We start from the raw sequence: 23589 nt of genomic DNA on the forward strand, positions 1-23589 counted from the left end.
AATACAAAGCTAATGCTAACGCTAGCTGATGCTAAAGTTATTACAATACATCCTAAAGGAACTGAATGTTCCAACTGTGTTGAATAGCTTATACTATGCCCTTTTGATAGAAGTGGCAGTTATTTTGTTTAGTGTTATCAATGCTTTGCTGTGTACTGTAGTATGTGTGGCTAACAAAGCTAACATTAGTTAGCAACTGTTCCATGTTAGCAGCATGTGTTGTTTGTAGCTAACATAGCTAATGACAATTTGCTAGTTGTTCAATGGTAGCAGAGAGTGTACAAATGGAATCAAACAACCCCTAACAGGTTAATTTGGTTCCATTTGTACACTGTTAGAGTTAAGGGGAGACCTTGACATTTTAATCTGTTGTTGACTGTTAGCCATGCAAGCCCCCAAAATAATCACATTTGAACTGCATGGGGACCTCCCAAAATATTCAAATTTTAACTGGGGACCCTCCACCCACCAAGCTGCAGTGAGCTTGTAGATCTGCTATTTTCACATTTGTTGCCTCTTTCTTATATCAGCTGACAATTTGGCCAATGTTTGACCAGTTCTTATTTAGTGTTGTTTACTTTTGATATTAGATCTTATAGTGGAGCTGATGTTAACACCACTGACACTAGCCAGACAAAATGACACACATCTGACACTCAAAGGAGGCATGTGCTTGATCCATCATCATGTGTCAGATCATTTAATTGAATTTCTGGAATCAAATTTGTGTGTGTGTGTGTGTGTGTGTGTGTGTGTGTGTGTGTGTGTGTGTGTGTGTGTGTGTGTGTGTGTGTGTGTGTGTGTGTGTGTGTGTGTGTGTGTGTGTGTGTGCACTGTAGGAAGAGTCCTTCAAGGCGTGATAAAGAGGACTACGCAAATCATTGCCTTGTTTCCATACCTGGCCGATCCCCAGGGCACTTTGGGCTATGTAAGTACATAATACAAGTCTAACTTCTTTACTCCTCACTCCTGGAATTGCTCAAAAAGACAAGAGTGCGATTTAAACTAAATCTCAACGCATTTTCTATATGCTGACCCTTTCTCCTAACCCCAACAAGTCGATCGCCACAGATGTCAGACCTGTTGACCTTGACTTTAGCAATTCTCCAGACAAGGGCATGTGTTTAGTTTTTTAAGGAGAAAAAATAAAACAGGTTCTTGTTTTTTAGGAGCAGTATTACAATCCAGCAGATGGGAGTGGGTTTCTTGCATGGAGAGTGAAAACACTTCAAAACGAAGCCTCAGGGGGACAAAAGAAGAGAAGAAACACTCAGCCACTGACAGGTATGTGATTTTGATTATAGTTAGAATTTATTTATTTTTTAATGTGCATAGGCCTATAGTGCATTTTTTGCTACTGTGGTGGGCATCGCAAGGGGGTCCAGTAAAAAGACAAGTGGCCCTCTGGTGTAAGGGGTAAAAACTGTCTCAACGTTTTTGAGAAACTAAACCCAACATCACATTGTAGCAAATCGCGTGGGTGCCCACTAGGCCACTTGTTCCCAAGCAGTGGGTCGGGATCCATATGTGGGTCGCAGACACATTTTTTAACGTCCCTTATATTTGTATTGTTTTTTACATTTTTTTTTTTTTTTCAAAACATTTTCATAAACAGTCTCCAAAAAGCTAAGGTTTTCATGAAAAAAATAAATCAATACAATGATTTTACGAAGTAATTTCATTAAAGAAAAAAAAGTAGTTAGTGAAAATGGCCTAAACTAGTGAAAACAGCAGATCTACAAGCTCACAGTGCGTCGCACCGCATTGTGAGCTTGTAGATCTGCTGTTTTCACTAGCTTGGGTCCTGGGCAAATGTCTAATTTCTCTTGAGCTAATAGTTTGGGAACCACTGCTCTAAGCCATGGCCCATTGGTCAGAACTAGTCCCAAGTCCCAACATACCTTTCTCCTAACCCCAACAAGTACATACCTTTCTCCTAACCCCAACAAGTTGATCGCCACAGATATCAGACCTGTTGACCTTGACTTTAGCAATTCTCCAGACAAGGGCATGAGTTTAGTTTTTTAAGGAGAAAAAATAAAACATGTTCTTGTTTTTTAGGAGCAGTATTACAATCCAGTATATGGGAGTGGGTTTCTTCAGCTAACGACAGAAACCCAGTGTCTTGAGGGCATCGCACTGATGATGGTCAAGGAGAAGATGAAACAGACCTTCACCCATCGCCAAACAATGGTTCATGACCCAGTGAAGTCCTCTGAAATATTCACCACCTTAACAAGATTTCTTGACATCGCAGGAATGGTATGTCGCTCTTAAACTGTCATGCCTTAAAATCAAACTGAAATGAAAAATTACTTTAAACAGATCACATCCCTGGTCATAGGGTGAACCCATTAAAATGTATGCCATGTTGTCTGTATTCCATCCTGTCTGCAGATACAGGATTTCAGTCTGATGTTTGGTGATGACATCGCTGCAGAAGTGGCCTACTTACTCACTACATGCAGTAAGTCCTTGAACAAAGCTGTGGACTCAACCAAACAGGCGACCATGTAGATCTGCTTCATAACGCTGAATCCACAACAGAAGAACTGGAAAATGGTACGCTGGAATTAAAGGAATAATACTAATGGAAGAGGGAATTGGTTTTGAAACCAAAATGTAAACATATTTTAGTAAAAATGTCTTTGTTTCCCCCCACCCTTGTATTTTCAGGATGGGACAGTGAAATGTCCTCCATCTTGCCTTATCCACCAGATGCCACCCTCACCTCAAGGCCGCAACAAGAGACCAGGAAAGCTCTCAGCCCGACAAGCCATTGACCACCTTTTGAAGTTTATCTAGGTAAGGTTACAGTTCTATTAAAGTTTAAGATGGCTCACTGTACTGTCCCTAATATTCACCCTTAAAACTATACTTTTGTGAAATTATGCGATGACCATGCTCATCTGTAATCAGCGACTGCCCTGTGATATGTGTCTGCTTCTAAATCTAAATCTAAATACTGAATGAAGAAATTCAAAAACTGTCCTGGGTGTTCCCAAAAGCCTGATTAGATGCTAAAATGACAAAAAGTCATTTTAAAATTGGAATATCTCTTTAAGTTACTCTAGACCCCCGGGTGTGTTGTTATAAATATCCCCTACCCTGGCTGGGTCACCCACCATTCACAAAAAATGAAGCATAGTGTTGCAGTTGTCAATTATGTCAGCTCATTTCTTTGTCTCACTTGAAACTTTACATTTTCTGTTTACTGGAGAGATGGGGAGAGAAGGTTGCCGTTGAACATGACAATCCCTGCTACTGAGAAAAGAAATATTCCATAGCAATGGCATAGCAATGACTGTTATCAGAATGTAGCGCTATTTAACACTTATTTGTTGTTACTCAACCTTTGAATATGTTGGGATTGTCATAATATTTTTTCCTCTTCATTCCAGGCATTGAACACCTGCAAGCTCTACAGGGACTTGTTGAGATGGTTGGGGACATGGAGATGGCAGATCCAATGTGAAAAGTTTAGGTGTTGGCCATTGAGGTGCAAGAGCTATATCCAGGTATGTATAAATGTATTATGGATTTTACATTTTTGATGATACGATTATAGTCCAGGTAAAAATTTGGGAGGTAGACGAACATGTTCAATTTACATTTCACACTACAGTGAGAAGATTAACTATCTTAACTATATCCCATACTACGCTTTGTGATCTGTTAGAGCTAGAACATGAATAGTATAATTAGATCTCACAATGGTCTGTTTCCATGGTCCACTTGAAGAGCAGAAACTTTGTGAAATGTGTTAATCATGGAATCTCTGTTCACTGGCTGTGGACTCTGTGTTCTCGTTGGAACAGGCAGCCATTCACCACAGTGCTAAGAAGGACTGCAGTCGCCTGTCTCACCAGCTGTTTGACAAATTCTTCACAACTGAAGAACTGGAAGGATGCAGTTGTCACAGGGAGGCATGGTGTTGTTCCAGAGCTCGAGGGCAAACATATGCTGGACCCCACCCAAGTGGAAAAGATTCAAAGTAAGTTTATCTTACACTTGACTTTTATGAAGTATATTCAGATATACAGTATGATGTCACCATTGCATTGGTTATGTGGGAAATATGTGTCTGATACATTGTGCAGTAGTTGGTTAAGAAATGCAGCCCAGCTTCAACTTGATGTTGCAGTGGTGAGTCTCCCAGTCTAGTCAAATACTTTTTAATGTAATATTGTAACATCCCCCACTGACTGAGCAAAGGACCGAACATGGGGAAAACAGCCCCATATAGAACCTCACCCTCCGCTGCATACCGTTGTGCTCCTCGAGATGAGGTCCTATGTGGATATCCCTGGGCTGCAGTAGAATGCCTCCACGCCGAGGTAGAGGTTCTATCCAAAAAGTAAAGGTAGTTCCATGCTCCCAGAGTATGATTTTCCATCCCGCGGTGCATAACAGTATGCAGCAGAGGTTCTATATGGGCGAGGGGAAAACATGTTTAATGTGCCATTATAGCTAATTTAATCTTCTCTGTCTCCAATCTTAAGGTACAGCACCGAAGCTGGATGGAAGGCAGTATCGGTGGAAACATCAAGACTGGTTGGACAACGCTGAGGTGATTCACCGCAAGGGGAAGAGCAGGCTGTTCTTCCTGAGAAGACTGGGATCGTTTAGCCACCAAACTGTTATGGCAGTTTTTTTATTTTATTAATGTGGAATAACGTGCTGGGGAGGAACTGAGCGAGTGACACCTTCAACTCAACAGACTGGTGAGGAAGGCGAGCTCCGTTGTTGGGTTCTCCTTGTAGGGGTGGAGGATTGACCAGGGTGCAAATGGCTAGAAAGCTGGATACAAACTTGAAGAAACCCTCCCACCCCCTCCACCTTCCTTGGATAGACAGAGGATCCGATAGATTCATCTACCCAGGACTGAGATGTGAGAGACTGGGAAAGTCCTTTGTGAATGTTATACAATGAGAGACACTGCGGTCGTTTGGACAACTGTAACTTAACTGGAATAATTGTTACTGACTGTTCCGCGGCTTTGCTGAGAGTCCAGCCCATGCCCCTTCTGCTTTTTTGCACTGACCAATGGACATTTTGCATTCTCTGTAAGTATGTGCCTGTATGTTAATTACTGCCCACACAAAATGCCACACACACACACACACACACACACACACACACACACACACACACACACACAATGTGTGGCCATTAATGTGCCAGGCTACAGCAGTCGATATGTCGTCAGTTCAGTTTTCAAATGGAACATACAGTATCAGTGTCAGTTGAGTTCTGCTTGTATGTGAATAAATGCTAATAATGACTTCAAGATTGTGTGTTTTATTTTGTATTCCTGTAGGTATATATAGAGAGTATGGTATGTGTATCATTTAACACATATATGTACATGTATGCCACACATATATGTGCATGTAGCGTCACATATATGTGTGGCATACACGCATGTATATGAGTGGCATATATGCCCATATATGGGCTGCTTACATGTACATATATGTGTGGCATATATGTGATATATATGGCCATATATGTGCTGGACATATATGAACATATATGTATATATATGCACATGTATGTACATATAGGCGCCAATTTTGGGTTATGTGCATATATGTTTATACATATATGTGGCATATATAAAAAAAAATATATGTACATATATTTTCTTTCCGTGTGGTTAAGGGACTTGTTACTATTAGACACGAACTCTTCTGAGAAATACACCTCAGGCTTAATACTAGGAACGTTTCTCATTTGATACCCTCGTTTTGATCGTGATAATCATATTTGACGTCCAATTCATCGTTTTCTAAATTATATAAGCGACGCAGGATAACAGAAATTAGATTTACTACTGTTACTGTACCATCCGTCGCCAGGGTTGGGGAAGACAGGAGTAGAGAGGTCACACTCAGCCACAGTGCAATCATCATCCTGCTGTCTGATCCTGGGTCTGCTGGAGCTCCACAGATACCTTCACCCACTATATTCTGACACTGTGTCCTCCCCTCCCCTTCGCTCCCCCACCCCCACCCACACCCACACCCACACACAGTGTCCAAAGGGGTGGCCTGAGGAGGCACAAATCTGACTGGCCGACCCAGGTGCCACCCCGTTACACATTTTTTTGGATTTGTAAATACACTCTGATTGCAAACACTGACATTGGGCGTCTGAACATGTGGGACAAAAATGATGGATAAAGTCATAGCAATAGACTAGAGCAGGGGTCTTCAAAGGTTTTCAGGCTATGGAGCCCTTAGCTGAGAGAGACGAAGCAGGGATCCCCCATAACATGGGGATACACTATCATACTGTATACAATTGTGTTCATATTGTGTGTATATTACAATTGTATATCTTTTCTTTTTTTGACCAGGCTTAGCATTTTTATTAACAGAAATGTGTTTTGACAAATCAAATAGCCTATGATTGGTGCACACACAGTGGCCACGCCAGCAGGACTTGTATTCACAGTAACCCTAAGAACAAATGGGCTTATAATCTAGGCGCCAAGGCGCCAATTATAAAAAAATATGTTATTGTATACAGTGCACTGTGCCAGTGTGCCAGAGGCAGACATAAGTCCTACATAACATGTGTGCCAGAGGCAGACATATGTCCAACATAACATGTGTGCCAGTAGGCAGACATATGTCCAATATAACATTTGCAGCAACAGTTTAGTTGGCACAGCAGCCCGGCCATCAGAACAAAATAAAATACAATATGAATGAATGAATGAATGAATTTTATTTATATAGCGCTTTTCCAAACATAGTTACAAAGTGCTTTACAGACATATTAAAACAAGAGCAAACATTAGTAAACTAAGACAAATCAGAATGAAATAAAAGAGAAATTAAAACCCACATTTAAAACATTTGAGACACCATACCCTTAGGAAAAACACTTAACATAGAGATGAGTTTTTAAAAGCGATTTAAAAGAGTGCACGACTCTGCTAGCCTAAGGTCTAAGGGCAAGGCGTTCCATAGCAGAGGTGCCCGGGCCGCAAAAGCCCGGCCCCCCCGGGTGACACAGGAGGTGGTGAGAGGTTTGAGGAGGGACTTATCCGAGGATCTGAGGGCACGTTCGGGTTTGTATGATTCCAGCATGTCTGTAATGTACGTGGGGGCCAGTCCACGTAGGGCCTTAAAAGTGATCAATAAAATCTTAAAATCTATTCTATACCTCACCGGCAGCCAGTGAAGAGCAGCTAGGACGGGGGTAATATGGTTGCGTTTTTTTGTATTGGTGAGTAGTCGTGCAGCAGAGTTCTGTATGATCTGAAGACGGGATAGGGTTTTTTTTATTGATACCTGAGTATAGGGAGTTACAATAATCCAATCGAGATGAAATGAAAGCGTGAATGACTGTTTCAAGTTCTGAATATGACAAAAATGATTTTATTTTAGCAATGTTCCTGAGTTGATAGTGGCAAGACTGGACAGTTTTTGTGACTTGGGTGTTGAAAGAGAGGTTAGGGTCAAAGATTACTCCCAGGTTCCGGGCTGTGTGTGTGACGTTTGAAGCTAAGGTGCCGAGTCCTGAGAGAAAGAAGTGGGTGGAGTCTGGAATATAGGAGCAACTGTGGCCCATCAGAACACAACAGAATACAGTACATTAGTATTTCCTTAAATGGAAACTCCACGTCGTCCTCGCCCTCGTCCTCCTCCTCCGATCACAACAACTCTACAGTCACGGACTCATCAACTCTGGTACTTGCTGCTGAAGAACTTTGTTTTGATTTAAGCCCAGCAAAGAAATCAGTTATTTCGTTTCTGAGCCATGCTGTAAACTAAACAACCCTAACAGCTGACAGGAGAGAGCTTCATGTGCCCCACGTAAACAGGGAACAGCGGAGAGGTCACAAGTGTAGTTTAAGAATATTTATTTCTAAAGTAGGCCTATTTTCTTTTATCCCCAACCCTGTCACATTTTTTATTTATATGAATAACGTGATTTTTTTCTCTTCTTCTCCCCCACTCCTGGTTGGGGGGCAACTGCCTGCCCCACACACACACACACACACACGCGCACGCACGCACACACACACACACACACACACACACACACACACACACACACACACACACACACACACACACACACACACACACACACACACACAAAACTCTTTACTGTCCTTATTCACAGTCATTGTTTTAAAGTCTGTATGTGATTGTTGATTATTATTATTGCGACTGTAGGTCGCAGTTAACTATGAAAACCGGAACATCTTCTCCGTATCCGAGTCAGTGAGTAAGTAAAGGTCTTTACACACCGGAGGCGAATTTGCGAATAATTTGCTTAAAAAAACAATGCAAGCTTCCACACCAACCGCAAATTTCAGAAAAGCAAAAAAGCAGCTGTTATTTATTCTATCTTGCAGTGGTGAAAAAAGTACTCAAATGTTTAACTTAAGTAAAAGTAGCAATACTGCAATATAGAAGTACTATTACATGTAAGTCCGGAATTAAAAATGTGCAGGGTATAGAGTCGTGTCCGATGGAGATGTAGTCAGGGAATTTTAATAAAACCTTGGAATAAATTCCTTACCAAACAATTTCTTCACCAATGTGTTCCTAAAGGTGTCTAGTAACATATTTACACAGTACAATAAGGAAAAAAATCACTCCCAAAAATATAATTTAAGAAGCATGTTAGGGGTCTAAATTTTTGGCCCACGGAATGTTTTTCGTGCAAAACAAATGTGTATAGTAAGTAAGTGAATGAGACCCATAATTACCCTAGCTGTCAAACATTTTGCTAGGGATGTTGAATGGATGCCTCTCTCTCCCTGCTGCAGGGTGTAGAGTCGTGTCAGAGGGAGATAGTGCAACAAACCGCCAGGCTCTCAACGTCAGGATGGCCGAGCGGTCTAAGGCGCTGCGTTCAGGCTGGGGAACATTCGGCCAGGTGAGAGGGGGGGAAGAAGAAAAGGAAGGGGGAAAGAGAAAGGGGAGGAAAAAGAGAGAAAGAAGGAAAAAGTGTGGCTTTTCCAACCACGTCCTTCTGATAAATACCACTGTTCACTGTCTTTGCATGTTTTTGAAAATGCAGGTTGGGATTCGAACCGGTGCTTGTGTGAAAAGCTGTGGATTTCAAAAACACGTGACCCCAGAGGCTGAAAATGACGTCACCTCAGTGATGCTACAACTTGTCCACCCGGGGGCGCTGAGACTACTTTCTTTTCTTTTTTTTAACTTTTCATGAGTTGATTGATTGAATGAAGTAAACACAATGAAGCAATATCACATAAGGTTGTGTTATATGACAAATATAGTATAGCAATATATTAGTAAATCTGGAGACCCTTATTACCCTGCTTATTGATGTACTAATGTATTACCTTGCTTATTTTAAGTCGCTCTGGATTAAGAGTTTCTGCTTAATGCCTAAATTGTAAAGACTACGTTTTATGCAACTTAAAATTAAATGGATTAAATTGAATCAAATGTTGAGATTAAATGGATCTGAATGAAATATTTCATTAATTGCAGCAATTCAACTGTATAAAGAGACAGTTTAATTGTGTTTAGTTACCTTTTGGTTGAATAAAAAAAAAAACAACACAATGAAGCAACATCACATAAGAAGGTTGTGGTATAGGGCCAGTATAGTATAAGATAGATAGCCAAGCAAAAGACCAACAAGCCCATTTGTAGTTTGATTGTAGTTTTATTGTAATTGACAAAAGTTGCACACATTACAAATATATGCTTTTAAGAAATTGAATTTTATGAGATCCTGGATATACCTTCATAAACACGAACAAGCCCAGAAAGAAGGTTGGAGCATCCTTACTTAATCACAGCATCCTTACTGCTGCCACTCATTATACATTCTGCTCATGCTCAGGTGCCCCACATTCCAATAGATACCTGGCAATGGAATTCTTAAGGCTTCTTTCCACAGGTTACTCTTTATAGAATGTTACCGCGAGCTTCAAGATTGACAAGAAATGCTGACGAGACTTTTGCTCGCCTTTTTCTTTTTTTTTTTTAAAGTTCTTTTTCTTTCTTTTTTTAAGTTATTGTCATTTAACATCACGAGGACTTGGTAAACTGTAGTAAAATGCAGTATTTGAATCCAAACATTTAGTTGTATTGCTGCTATACAACAGTGATTTATTTTCCTTTTTCTGTTTGTATGCCTCGGACACCTGCACAGTGGAACTTAAGTGCAGTCAGTGAGCCATGTCATCCATAGTACTTTGCCCCTCCCCCCTAAGTCTTAATAGAATATCCTCACTGCTCACACACACACACACATTGCTTCTACTTCTATTACACCATGGACAAGCTACCACATCTACACGCTTAGCCCCCTTCCCCCTGCTCCCCTTACTCCCGGAAGAAGATTGATTCTGAAGTCTGTCTGATGTGCACAAGCAAGCTGGAGGGTCGGAAATCCAAAGACTGAACTACAATGACTTAGGCCGCTTGGGAAACTTGACTTTCATCTCTTCCTTCCATTGCTCTTTCGTTTGGGTTTCACTGAATGGGCAATAGACTCTGCCACACCACTGGCTGTGCCCTGTTTCCTGATTGCGAAATTGTCCACACTTTTTACACTTATTCGCCTCAACAGTCCTTTGGTATGGGCGTTTTGTAGGATGAGGGGGTGCTGTGGCAGGCTGTGGAGTTGGCAGGATCATGGGTTGTGGGGTCGTGTCTGGTGGAGCTGTGAGTACAAACTGGTACACTAATGGGGAAAGTGCTGAGGGAGCTTGGGGAGGAGGAGCGGGAGCGGCTGAGAACGCAGGGCCTGGGGGGGCTGGGGGAGCTACAAACAGCTGCCTTGTCGCCTGACCTTTAGGCTTGATGGCCCGTGGTGCCTGCTGCCGGGTCTTTGCCTGGCCTGCTGTGCTCTCTGGTAGATGGTATTGATGCTCCTGATGAGCTGGGAGGGGTTCTGCCCGCAGCGGTCTTGCATCAGGAAGAGGGTCTTCGGCAACAGAGATGGCTGGTGGGACCGTGGTGCCTTGTAGCAGCACAGACAGCTCCTGTCCCTTACCCCTGCTGTGGAACCAGCTGATCAGAGTGCTCTGGTTGACCTCCACAAGTTGGATTTCAGTCTCCTGCATGACCTTAGCATTGCCCACTACACGCTGCCTGATGTGTCTGTAGGCCTGCAAAACCTGTGACCACGATGACTCAGGCTCAGGCTTATTCTTCTTCCTCTTTGGGGCAGGGAAGAGAGTGCAGAGCCTAATGAAAATGCACTCCACCAGTCGACAACAATTTGGCCACTGCGCTGGCGCACTAGATGCACCAAGGAAGCAGCGTGTGGTGCTCTCCACTCCTGGTGTCGCTGAGGGCTTTTTTGGCGTCCTGAAACGTCCAGTCAAGAGTCGCTCCTGATGTCTCGCTGCATACACCACCCGGCGCTTGTCTCTGCTGTCCAGACTTTCCCACAGGTGAATGATTGTGTCTGCCTGCTTGTTGGTGAGACAGAGAGACGTCTCATTCCGCAGCCCAACCAGGTACTCTGCGAGCCTGTCGACGTGCTGGTATCCTGGCACATTGTGGTCATCAAAGGCCTGCAGAAATAGTTACACAATAAAGATTAATATTGAACATTACACAGAAAATAGAAAATATCAGTGAAATAGCATAATACTTTTAAGGGATTTAATTAATGCTTATCCCTGACATTGCATTTATTTTAATAAAAAAATATAATTCATTCTGTATGCCCAGTCTAAAAGCATCAGAACATTACTTACCAAATCTGCATCCTCAGACAAACTGACATGCTGAGGGTTGCTGGATGCCAAGCTGGGGCTGCTAGTTGCCTGGGTGGACGTGACAGGAGCTTTAAGTGCCAGGGGGGTGCCAGGTACTGCTGGTGGTGCCAGGGAGAGGCTGGGCGCTGCCAGGGGTGTGCCAGGTGCTGCCAGGGAGAGGCTAGGCGCTGCCAGGGGTGTGCCAGGTGCTGCCAGGGAGAGGCTGGGCGCTGCTGGTGCTGCCAGGGAGAGGCTGGGCGCTGCTGGTGCTGCCAGGGAGAGGCTGGGCGCTGCCAGGGGTGTGCCAGGTGCTGCCAGGGAGAGGCTGGGCGCTGCCAGGGGTGTGCCAGGTGCTGCCAGGGAGAGGCTGGGCGCTGCCAGGGGTGTGCCAGGTGCTGCCAGGGAGACGCTGGGCGCTGCTGGTGCTGCCAGGGGTGTGCCAAGTGCTGCCAGGGAGAGGCTGGGCGCTGCTGGTGATGCCAGGGAGAGGCTGGGCGCTGCTGGTGATGCCAGGTGCTGCCAGGGAGAGGCTGGGCGCTGCTGGTGCTGCCAGGGGTGTGCCAAGTGCTGCCAGGGAGAGGCTGGGCGCTGCTGGTGCTGCCAGGGAGAGGCTGGGCGCTGCTGGTGCTGCCAGGGGTGTGCCCGGTGCTGCCAGGGAGAGGCTGGGCGACGTGGGTCCAGGAATAAAATTAGGCACGAGAGAACTTGCAGCCTAATGCAGATCTCAGTCAAGACAAGCTTTAAGTCTCACAAAACAAATTACAGCAGCAGTGTAGTTTTTACTGTCCTGACGATTCAGCTGGGTCCTCCTGGGTCGAGGCATCTTCATCGTCCCTGGGACCACATTCAGTCCAAGAGCCGACGAGGAGCTGCTGTGCCTGCGAGCAGCAGGAGAAACTGGACCCTCTCTCAACTCCAAGTCTGGCACAGTGGGGTCCTCTGTCATGTCTGCAAAGCCCTCATCTTCCTCCACATCATGTTCCTCAACTAACTGGCCAGTCTCCACTGAGTCGGGGTTCATATCCTGCAGAGCCTTGCCAGTCTGCCGGAACAGATACTGAACCCCTATGAGCTCACCTGAAAGAAGTAGTATGAAGAGTTAGGCACAATAAAGGGAAATTCCTTAAGCAGTTCAATGAAATAAAATTCCCGGGCAAGACAGACGCAGTATTTGAGTATTTCATAGTAATATTAATGTCATGCATCTCATATGTAATATGATGACTGCACAATGGACACAGTTCTATTTCACAATTACTTTATCATTAAATTAACATTGGATGGGTCTCCCAAAGGAAAAAAGCACGTACTTAGCCTACGCACGTGCTTTGTGTCCATGCATCCCAATGGGCACAAAGCACGTGCGTAGGCCAAGTATGTGCTTTTTTCCTTTCGGAAACCCATCCAATGTTTTTACAGCATTCTTACCAGTGTAGCAGGCAGGAGGAGTAAACTCCTGTACCACCTTGCTGCCAAACAGCCGTTGATAATTTTGGTTCACACAGTGCACCAGGTCACTGGAGTAGCTCCTCAGCGCAGATGGCTCTGTGGCGAGTGCAGCAACACGCCGGTCCTGGTTCCATCTGTGAAGCCCTTCTAGCAGGTAAGCCTGAAAATTCAGGCTGTTGGCACTGGTCCCTGAATGTACATTGAAATATCATAAATGACACATCAGCGATTACCATGGGGAACACTTTTAAGCTACAAAAACATAACACTTGTCAGACACAAACCTGGAATGAAGCGAGCCAAGTTCAGATGAAACGACTCCAAGGATGTGGAGCCTCTCGCACACCTGTACACAGGGAGCCGAACACCTCCTTTCGTTAGCTCGCCTGTCTTGGTGTAGAGTTGAAGACCGGGGGGGTCCTGAATGCACTTCACATGCTTTCTTTGGACTCGCCAAATGTGCGCCATTCGCGCCGAGTCGAACAGCGGTACGCCCGCGGAGTCGTTGCCTTGTTGACCCGAGAGGGATTGCAACAGCTCCTCCAACTGTTGCACTGTGGTTTCCTCTCCCCTTGTCCTCCGCCGGCAGTGAAGTGCCATCTCATTCTTGTGGATATGCCTAGACAGACAGACAGACAGACTAAATAAGTATAAGGCACATGGCACACACACATACAAGAAAACAGTACCATTGCGATAAAACCAATGTTTGTGTACCAGATCAAAGGAATAGAAGCTGATAAAATTGGGCAAGGTAAAAGCTAAAACAACCAATACATTTAAAACCCAGAGTCCATCATGCACACACTGAGCATTCTCAGGTCAATGGAATATACCTGTCCACATTGTCAGTAGGGATGTCTTGGGATTGAAGCTGCTGTTTCTTCGCCTGCCGCAGCAGTGCCAAATCAGATGCATCCCACTCAAAAATGCATGCAGAGAGGCGCTGCATGAAAAGTGGGTACAATTGATGGGCATCGGTGCTGCATCCGAGGGCCATTCGCCGCATAAAATGCCAGATGTCGAGTCTGACGATGAGCCTCACCCAACCACTGAACCTCGCCTTCAGCTTTGTGGTGTCAGCCTTCTCAGCACAGCACCCACAGTCGACATACAGGGCAACAGGAGGATCCACACCAGCCTGCTGGTACCTACAGATGGAATGTAGCTTTAAGCAAAATCTGGTACACCAATCATTAAGGTTTTTTATCAACTAAATAATAACTTAAATTAACACACCAGCCTCATACCTCTTTACCAGGTCATTGGCCATCTGGTCCAATCCGGCTCCCTCCTGAGCAGTGAGAACACTGATGAGAATCTCACCAAACTCATTGCCCACAGATGACATCCAGAGAGCAGTTCCCTTGGCAGTACCAGCTAGCTTCTTGGTGATCTGAAACACACAAAATGTATACACCTTTAGTAAGGACAAACTGTATTTTCCATACAATAATTGAGACCAAAAGAATTAATATTATAATGGTGTTAATAGTATTATTATAGTAGATATTATTATTATTATTATTATTATTACCCGTATTAATTGTATCAGCCTAATCATTAACTCTCCCAACGCTTTGAACGTTCACGTTCGCCCGATTTCGCAAGACCTCTCCGCCAATACGGCGCTCGTTCGGTTCGTTCGTCTGATGACTGTAAGCTGATGAGGGGTCGCGCGGCCGCCTACTGTAAACACATTTTCCGCGGTGATGGTGTAAAAAATCCATTATGCGTTAACATCAACGGAGAACAATTCACTTCCTTGTTGATTTCCTCTGGCTGTAAGGCTCTGTGGCCAGTGACTGGTCTTCTTCTTCTTCAACACATAACAGGCAAATTCACATTCATTCTCGCATGACGCCGCCCTCTGCTGCCTGGCAGACCAAAGTGCACTATTGCACAACCAAAAAAAATAAAAATAAATAAATAAATGTCTGTCTGTCTATCTACTATAACGTCGCAAAGGTAAGCCGCTTTTTGATGGCACCAGACCCAATAAATAAATAAATAATCTGGCAGTAGGAGAGTTAATAGTTAATTTTAGTAACTTATTTTAAAGAACCTAAGATTTGTTTAACCTTTTTAGTAGAGTCAAACTTGAGGATGGTTCCATAGGTGGACGTGATATGAGCCTGAATGTCCGTCAGTCTGGTCAGGATGTCTTGGGTGTACACGGACAGGAGCCACTTGCAGCTTGGCACCACACCAGGCTCCGGAGGCTCTGGAAACGAGTGTGGCACCAGTGCAGGCATCTGGAGGAAGGCCGTACATTCTGTGGTGTACCTCGCCACTCGCTGCAACCATTCTTCCGAGTGGCTCTCCTTCAGCTGTTTGAGGACCCGTGTGGGGCTGTTCCCTAAGCCCCTCTCCCGCAGAAGCCGGATCACTCGAATGTCACAGGCAAACCTTGGTCAAAAATGAACAAATATCGGTAAAAATGTAACATAATTTTTCACAGCATAAGAGGAGAAACAGACACTACTTACTTTCGGGTCAGGATAACCCGGAACTCAAGCCTGTGAGACAAATTGAGCTCGACGAGCTGTTGCAGTATAGTCTGGCTCCAGGAGACGTAGGTTGCCTTGCATTGGGAGCAGCCCAGGTCCTCTCCCACCATAAAGTAGACCCGGTCGATGTCTAAGACCTGCCGTGCCCTCTTGTGCAGGCCCGCACCTGATACATAAACAGACAGAAAGACAAACAGAAACACACGTACAAACCCGTACACACAAACAGAGACACACACACAGACACAATTATTTGTCTTTTCATAGGTTCTAGGTGTTCACAGCCCATCAGAGAAACACATTACAAAAAAAAAAGACATCACAGTAACAAAAAAAAATCACACTCGTGGAACTGAGCAGTGGTGTGTGTGTGTGTGTGTGTGTGTGTGTGTGTGTGTGTGTGTGCGTGTGTGTGTGTGTGTCTGTGTGTGTGTGTGCAACAGCGCCCCTCCCTTAACATGTGTGGTCAGAAAAGGTTACTGCAGGCTACAGACCCGGAGACAGACAGACAGACAGACAGACCCACACACACAGCCACGTATAGGAGCGTTGTGACCACCGCTCAAAAAGCATTACCTTTGAGCTGTCTCTGCCCACACGCTGGGTTGATGCAGACAAACTTGACCTTCCAGAGCCTGTATGGCATCCACAGCAGAAGATCGTGTGTGAAGTACCGGGCAGGAGTCGGAGGCTGGTGGGAGATGTTGGCCGGTGGTGGGGGATGATACCACAGCTGCAGGTTGTCTTTCAGGTCTGTGGTGCCTGGTCGACACAGTGCTGCCAACAGCCACTTCCTGTCTTCCGGCGGGATATTTTCATCCCACAGACGGGGAAGTGACACGGGAGGATCCACAGCCACTACAGGCACTGTGGCTTGCACTATAGGAGCAGCTGTGGCCTGTTCCACTGTAGAATCCTGGGTGGAGGAAGCTGGAGCCTGTTGCATTGTCTCACAAGCAATGGACTGCTGCCCCGTTGGTTCCTGGCTTGAAGCTGAGGCTCGCACTGTGGGGTCTGGGGTGATGGACTGCTGGTGCACCACAGGCCCCTGGGGTTTAGCCTATAAGTAGATACAACACTTTGCAGTTAGTGGAGATAAACTTTCTATTTAAGTGCCTAATTCATGTGACCTTTATCTAACATAAAAAAATAATAATAATGACAGGGGTAACATGCAATAGCAAGATTGGATGGAGAAGATGCACTGTCTTTCAAGAATTAGGTTTACAAAGCTCACATTAGTCTATGTGACATGTAAGTAGCAAATCAGACAATACAATTTCTTACCGGGCTTGTTTTTCTGGCCAGACTTAAATTTGGCTTGGCAGCGGAAACATGAGCACCACCAAATCTTGGCTTGGCAAACTGTAAGTCAAAGCAAAGGGCCATGGTATGATTAGTTCATAATGTCAGGGAGTGAAGAGTGAAATATGTATTGTCAATAATTGTATAATTAATTACCATTGAGAAACTCAGTGGTGGCCTACGTCGTGCTGAGGAGCCATCACCAACCATCTGCGGTAGGGTGGAGCCAGAGGCTGCGGCTACTGCCGTCTGCGGTGCCGTGGAGCCAGACGCTGCTGCTGTGTGTAGCTCAGAAGAGCCTTGACTGGCACTGGCAGCTCCAGCCTGTTGCACTGCAGTGTGAGAGCCTTGACCAACTGCGGCCATACTCTGTTGTCCCCAACAATAAAACATCACAATTAATTTGTGTACTGTGATGAACCAACAAACAAAATGCACAGGCACAAGTTGTGAGAGGATTCGGCCAAGCCACACACACACACACACACACACACACACACACACACACACACACACACACACACACACACACACACACACACACACACACACACACACACACACAAATTACCTTGTAAGTGTGAAACCCACAGACACATGGTAGAGATTTGGTTTGGAACAAAGTTGTTTGCCTTCGTCGAGTCAATGGGCATTTGTCTATCTGTGAATATAAATTATATGTTCAGGTTTGAAGTGGTTAAGTCATTCTCTTTATAGTCAACACACGCACTATTAGCTGTTAAAATGTAACTATGAGCAATCAATAATAGACATACCTTCTGATAAAGATCATGCCACTTCTTTTGCCTTGGTGCTGGCCGGTTTCCTGCATTTGATGGCCATGTCCCAGTAGAAGCAAAACTTCTTAAACGGGACATCCATTCACTATCGGACATTCCTTTATGGGACTTTGAAGCCATGTCTGTGAAAACAAATGATTGTGTTCAAAATCAGGCAAAACAATTCACCTAGATGTTTTAATCCACTACCTTGTTCATATGAGAATGGGCTAGTTAAGTTGAGCTGAAGTTAAAGGAATAGTTCACCCCCAAAATGACTTTTCATTCATTCATTCATTCATTCATTCATTCTGGATGGGGACCCAAATGCATTTGGGTCCCCATCCGGAATCAATTATTGTCTTAGGAATGCGACAAAAAAAAAAAAAAAAAATGATTGTACTCAAGTCTCCATGGGGTGAGTAATCAATAGAAAAAGTCATTTTGGGGGTGAACTATTCCTTTAAGCTAGCTACAGACAGCTAAACTGTTGGCCACCCAACGGAGAAAAGAAAGAAAAGAACAGGCCTGATTATTATAAGCCCGTTCACACTCGTTTTTCCTCTGTCTTTTGCACTTCATTGACTTTGTAGCTCATTTCTCTGGCAAAATCTAGCCTTCAGTAGCGTGAAGCAACATCATCTTGCCCCTGCCAGATTGCGTGCACATGTCGCACTCACATCGGTGACCCATCGCAAAGGGTTACATTCCCAACGGTATAGTTCAGCTTTCTACCAATAATGAAACATCGCACACTAAACCTACTCTCACATTCTGGAATTCTAAGGTAAGCAACAGAAATGCGCGAGTAATAAATGTGCCCTTAAAAGTTTAACTACAATAAACTCCTCTAGCGGCACACATTTCAATGGGTCACAGATGAGGGTGTAAAACATGCATACAGAGAGAGAGAGCGCTCGCTACTCGTGGCTAGAAAACTAAATAAACAGTATGATGGTGCATGTATTACCTTCTTTGGCATGTAAATATATTCCATAATCATGCACACAGCCCAACTCCAAGGTGGGAAAAAAGGTCGACATGCACAAGTTTACCTTCACTTGCTGTTCAACAGCATTGCAAAAGCTAAAACGCCACTAATATATTATATATCCCTTTATTTTAGTAGCCTACCTGTGCGCTTTAACCAGCATGAGATAATGTAATCTTTCCACTCACCTAACAAGGAGGTCCGAATCGCTGGGTTCCTTTCGCCATTCTGTGCAGCGTCAACAACAGAACAGGTGGAAGCACTCCATTGAATATTCCCACTTCAAGATCTTCGGCCTCTGATTGGTCAATTAGCAGACAATGTTCATGCATTTTGATGGAGGAGAATGTTCATGAATGTTGACGGGGAAGAACTCTTGATTGGCCAATGACCAACTTTGATCAACTTTCCAGCCGGCCGATCCGAAGGCACCTGGCGTTCAGGTCGCAGTCTCCCCTGGAGGCGTGGGTTCAAATCCCACTTCTGACAAGACTTTAAGGCAGGCGAAGGAACTCGTCTGAGTCAATGCAGTTGTTTACTCCGCACAGACATGGCACGTGTCCAAGTCGACCGTGCCTCTCTCCCTGCTGCAGGGTGTAGAGTCGTGTCAGAGGGAGATGGTGCAACAAAGAACAGGGCTCTTGACGTCAGGATGGCCGAGCGGTCTAAGGCGCTGCGTTCAGGTCGCAGTCTCCCCTGGAGGCGTGGGTTCAAATCCCACTTCTGACAAGACTTTAAGGCAGGCGAAGGAACTCGTCTGAGTCAATGCAGTTGTTTACTCCGCACAGACATGGCACGTGTCCAAGTCGACCGTGTCTCTCTCCCTTCCGCAGGGTGTAGCGTCGTGTCAGAGGGAGATGGTGCAACAAAGAACAGGGCTCTCGACGTCAGGATGGCCGAGCGGTCTAAGGCGCTGCGTTCAGGTCGCAGTCTCCCCTGGAGGCGTGGGTTCAAATCCCACTTCTGACAAGACTTTAAGGCAGGCGAAGGAACTCGTCTGAGTCAATGCAGTTGTTTACTCCGCACAGACATGGCACGTGTCCAAGTCGACCGTGCCTCTTTCCCTGCCGCAGGGTGTAGAGTCGTGTCAGAGGTGCAACAAAGTTGACTGGGGTACCCCGAATTGGCATAAATAGGTACAATCCTCTGTGCCACAAATCAACACTGCCCCCATTAACAGGTGCTGCTGGTTCCTCCCACCAACCTGACATGATGGAGCTTGAGAATTCTAATGATTAAAAAATTTCAGAATAATAGAAAAATATCAAAATCGTCAATCTTGCAGTCTTAATTGAAGACTTAATGGGGCACAGGTTGTCGTGGCCGAGCGGTTAAGGCGATAGACTAGAAATCTATTGGGGTCTCCCCGCGCAGGTTCGAATCCTGCCGACAACGTAATAGCTTTTGTACATATTGGAAGTTACTAGGGGTGAAACAAAATTTCAGAATAATAGAAAATCATCAAAATCGTCAATCTTGCAGTCTTAATTGAAGACTTAATGGGGCACAGGTTGTCGTGTCCAAGTCGACCGTGCCTCTCACCCTGCCGCAGGGTGTAGAGTCGTGTCAGAGGTGCAACAAAGAACAGGGCTCACGACGTCAGGATGGCCGAGCGGTCAAAGGCGCTGCGTTCAGGTCGCAGTCTCCCCTGGAGGCGTGGGTTCAAATCCCACTTCTGACAAGACTTTAAGGCAGGCGAAGGAACTCGTCGGAGTCAATGCAGTTGTTTACTCCGCACAGACATGGCACGTGTCCAAGTCGACCGTGTCTCTCTCCCTGCCGCAGGGTGTAGAGTCGGGTCAGAGGTGCAACAAAGAACAGGGCTCTCGACGTCAGGATGGCCGAGCGGTCTAAGGCGCTGCGTTCAGGTCGCAGTCTCCCCTGGAGGCGTGGGTTCAAATCCCACTTCTGACAAGACTTTAAGGCAGGCGAAGGAACTCGTCTGAGTCAATGCAGTTGTTTACTCCGCACAGACATGGCACGTGTCCAAGTCGACCGTGCCTCTCTCCCTGCTGCAGGGTGTAGAGTCGTGTCAGAGGGAGATGGTGCAACAAAGAACAGGGCTCTCGACGTCAGGATGGCCGAGCGGTCTAAGGCGCTGCGTTCAGGTCGCAGTCTCCCCTGGAGGCGTGGGTTCAAATCCCACTTCTGACAAGACTTTAAGGCAGGCGAAGGAACTCGTCTGAGTCAATGCAGTTGTTTACTCCGCACAGACATGGCACGTGTCCAAGTCGACCGTGCCTCTCTCCCTGCTGCAGGGTGTAGAGTTGTGTCAGAGGGAGATGGTGCAACAAAGAACAGGGCTCTTGACGTCAGGATGGCCGAGCGGTCTAAGGCGCTGCGTTCAGGTCGCAGTCTCCCCTGGAGGCGTGGGTTCAAATCCCACTTCTGACAAGACTTTAAGGCAGGCGAAGGAACTCGTCTGAGTCAATGCAGTTGTTTACTCCGCACAGACATGTGCGTGTCCAAGTCGACCGTGCCGCTCTCCCTCCCGCAGGGTGTAGAGACGTGTCAGAGGTGCAACAAAGTTGACTGGGGTACCCCGAATTGGCATAAATAGGTACAATCCTCTGTGTCACAAATCAACACTGCCCCCATTAACAGGTGCTGCTGGTTCCTCCCACCAACCTGACATGATGGAGCTTGAGAATTTTAATTATTAAAAAATTTCAGAATAATAGAAAATCATCAAAATCGTCAATCTTGCAGTCTTAATTGAAGACTTAATGGGGCACAGGTTGTCGTGGCCGAGCGGTTAAGGCGATAGACTAGAAATCTATTGGGGTCTCCCCGCGCAGGTTCGAATCCTGCCGACAACGTAATAGCTTTTGTACATATTGGAAGTTACTAGGGGTGAAACAAAATTTCAGAATAATAGAAAATCATCAAAATCGTCAATCTTGCAGTCTTAATTGAAGACTTAATGGGGCACAGGTTGTCGTGTCCAAGTCGACCGTGCCTCTCACCCTGCCGCAGGGTGTAGAGTCGTGTCAGAGGTGCAACAAAGAACAGGGCTCTCGACGTCAGGATGGCCGAGCGGTCTAAGGCGCTGCGTTCAGGTCGCAGTCTCCCCTGGAGGCGTGGGTTCAAATCCCACTTCTGACAGGCGAAGGAACTCGTCTGAGTCAATGCAGTTGTTTACTCCGCACAGACATGGCACGTGTCCAAGTCGACCGTGTCTCTCTCCCTTCCGCAGGGTGTAGCGTCGTGTCAGAGGGAGATGGTGCAACAAAGAACAGGGCTCTCGACGTCAGGATGGCCGAGCGGTCTAAGGCGCTGCGTTCAGGTCGCAGTCTCCCCTGGAGGCGTGGGTTCAAATCCCACTTCTGACAAGACTTTAAGGCAGGCGAAGGAACTCGTCTGAGTCAATGCAGTTGTTTACTCCGCACAGACATGGCACGTGTCCAAGTCGACCGTGCCTCTTTCCCTGCCGCAGGGTGTAGAGTCGTGTCAGAGGTGCAACAAAGAACAGGGCTCTCGACGTCAGGATGGCCGAGCGGTCTAAGGCGCTGCGTTCAGGTCGCAGTCTCCCCGGGAGGCGTGCGTTCAAATCCCACTTCTGACAAGACTTTAAGGCAGGCGAAGGAACTCGTCTGAGTCAATGCAGTTGTTTACTCCGCACAGACATGGCACGTGTCCAAGTCGACCGTGTCTCTCTCCCTGCCGCAGGGTGTAGAGTCGGGTCAGAGGTGCAACAAAGAACAGGGCTCTCGACGTCAGGATGGCCGAGCGGTCTAAGGCGCTGCGTTCAAGTCGCAGTCTCCCCTGGAGGCGTGGGTTCAAATCCCACTTCTGACAAGACTTTAAGGCAGGCGAAGGAACTCGTCTGAGTCAATGCAGTTGTTTACTCCGCACAGACATGGCACGTGTCCAAGTCGACCGTGCCTCTCTCCCTGCTGCAGGGTGTAGAGTCGTGTCAGAGGGAGATGGTGCAACAAAGAACAGGGCTCTCGACGTCAGGATGGCCGAGCGGTCTAAGGCGCTGCGTTCAGGTCGCAGTCTCCCCTGGAGGCGTGGGTTCAAATCCCACTTCTGACAAGACTTTAAGGCAGGCGAAGGAACTCGTCTGAGTCAATGCAGTTGTTTACTCCGCACAGACGTGTCCAAGTCGACCGTGCCTCTCTCCCTGCCGCAGGGTGTAGAGTCGTGTCAGAGGTGCAACAAAGAACAGTAATCTCGACGTCAGGATGGCCGAGCGGTCTAAGGCGCTGCGTTCAGGTCGCAGTCTCCCCTGGAGGCGTGGGTTCAAATCCCACTTCTGACAAGACTTTAAGGCAGGCGAAGGAACTCGTCTGAGTCAATGCAGTTGTTTACTCCGCACAGACATGGCACGTGTCCAAGTCGACCGTGTCTCTCTCCCTTCCGCAGGGTGTAGCGTCGTGTCAGAGGGAGATGGTGCAACAAAGAACAGGGCTCTCGACGTCAGGATGGCCGAGCGGTCTAAGGCGCTGCGTTCAGGTCGCAGTCTCCCCTGGAGGCGTGGGTTCAAATCCCACTTCTGACAAGACTTTAAGGCAGGCGAAGGAACTCGTCTGAGTCAATGCAGTTGTTTACTCCGCACAGACATGGCACGTGTCCAAGTCGACCGTGCCTCTTTCCCTGCCGCAGGGTGTAGAGTCGTGTCAGAGGTGCAACAAAGTTGACTGGGGTACCCCGAATTGGCATAAATAGGTACAATCCTCTGTGCCACAAATCAACACTGCCCCCATTAACAGGTGCTGCTGGTTCCTCCCACCAACCTGACATGATGGAGCTTGAGAATTCTAATGATTAAAAAATTTCAGAATAATAGAAAAATATCAAAATCGTCAATCTTGCAGTCTTAATTGAAGACTTAAT

General features: G+C 46.1%; 1 long non-coding RNA gene across 1 annotated transcript; it reads left to right on the plus strand.

Moving 5' to 3' along the window:
• Positions 1-1176: 1176 nt before the first annotated feature.
• LOC308281268 lies at positions 1177-5065 on the plus strand. Its single transcript, XR_013961828.1, has 7 exons — positions 1177-1284; positions 2062-2262; positions 2398-2562; positions 2677-2805; positions 3402-3518; positions 3819-3994; positions 4503-5065. It is a non-coding gene; the product is annotated as an uncharacterized lncRNA (long non-coding RNA).
• Positions 5066-23589: the final 18524 nt, after the last annotated feature.

This window comes from Nannobrachium achirus (genome assembly GCF_963921795.1).
Source record: "Nannobrachium achirus genome assembly, chromosome: 3".
NCBI classification, from domain to species: Eukaryota; Metazoa; Chordata; class Actinopteri; order Myctophiformes; family Myctophidae; genus Nannobrachium; species Nannobrachium achirus.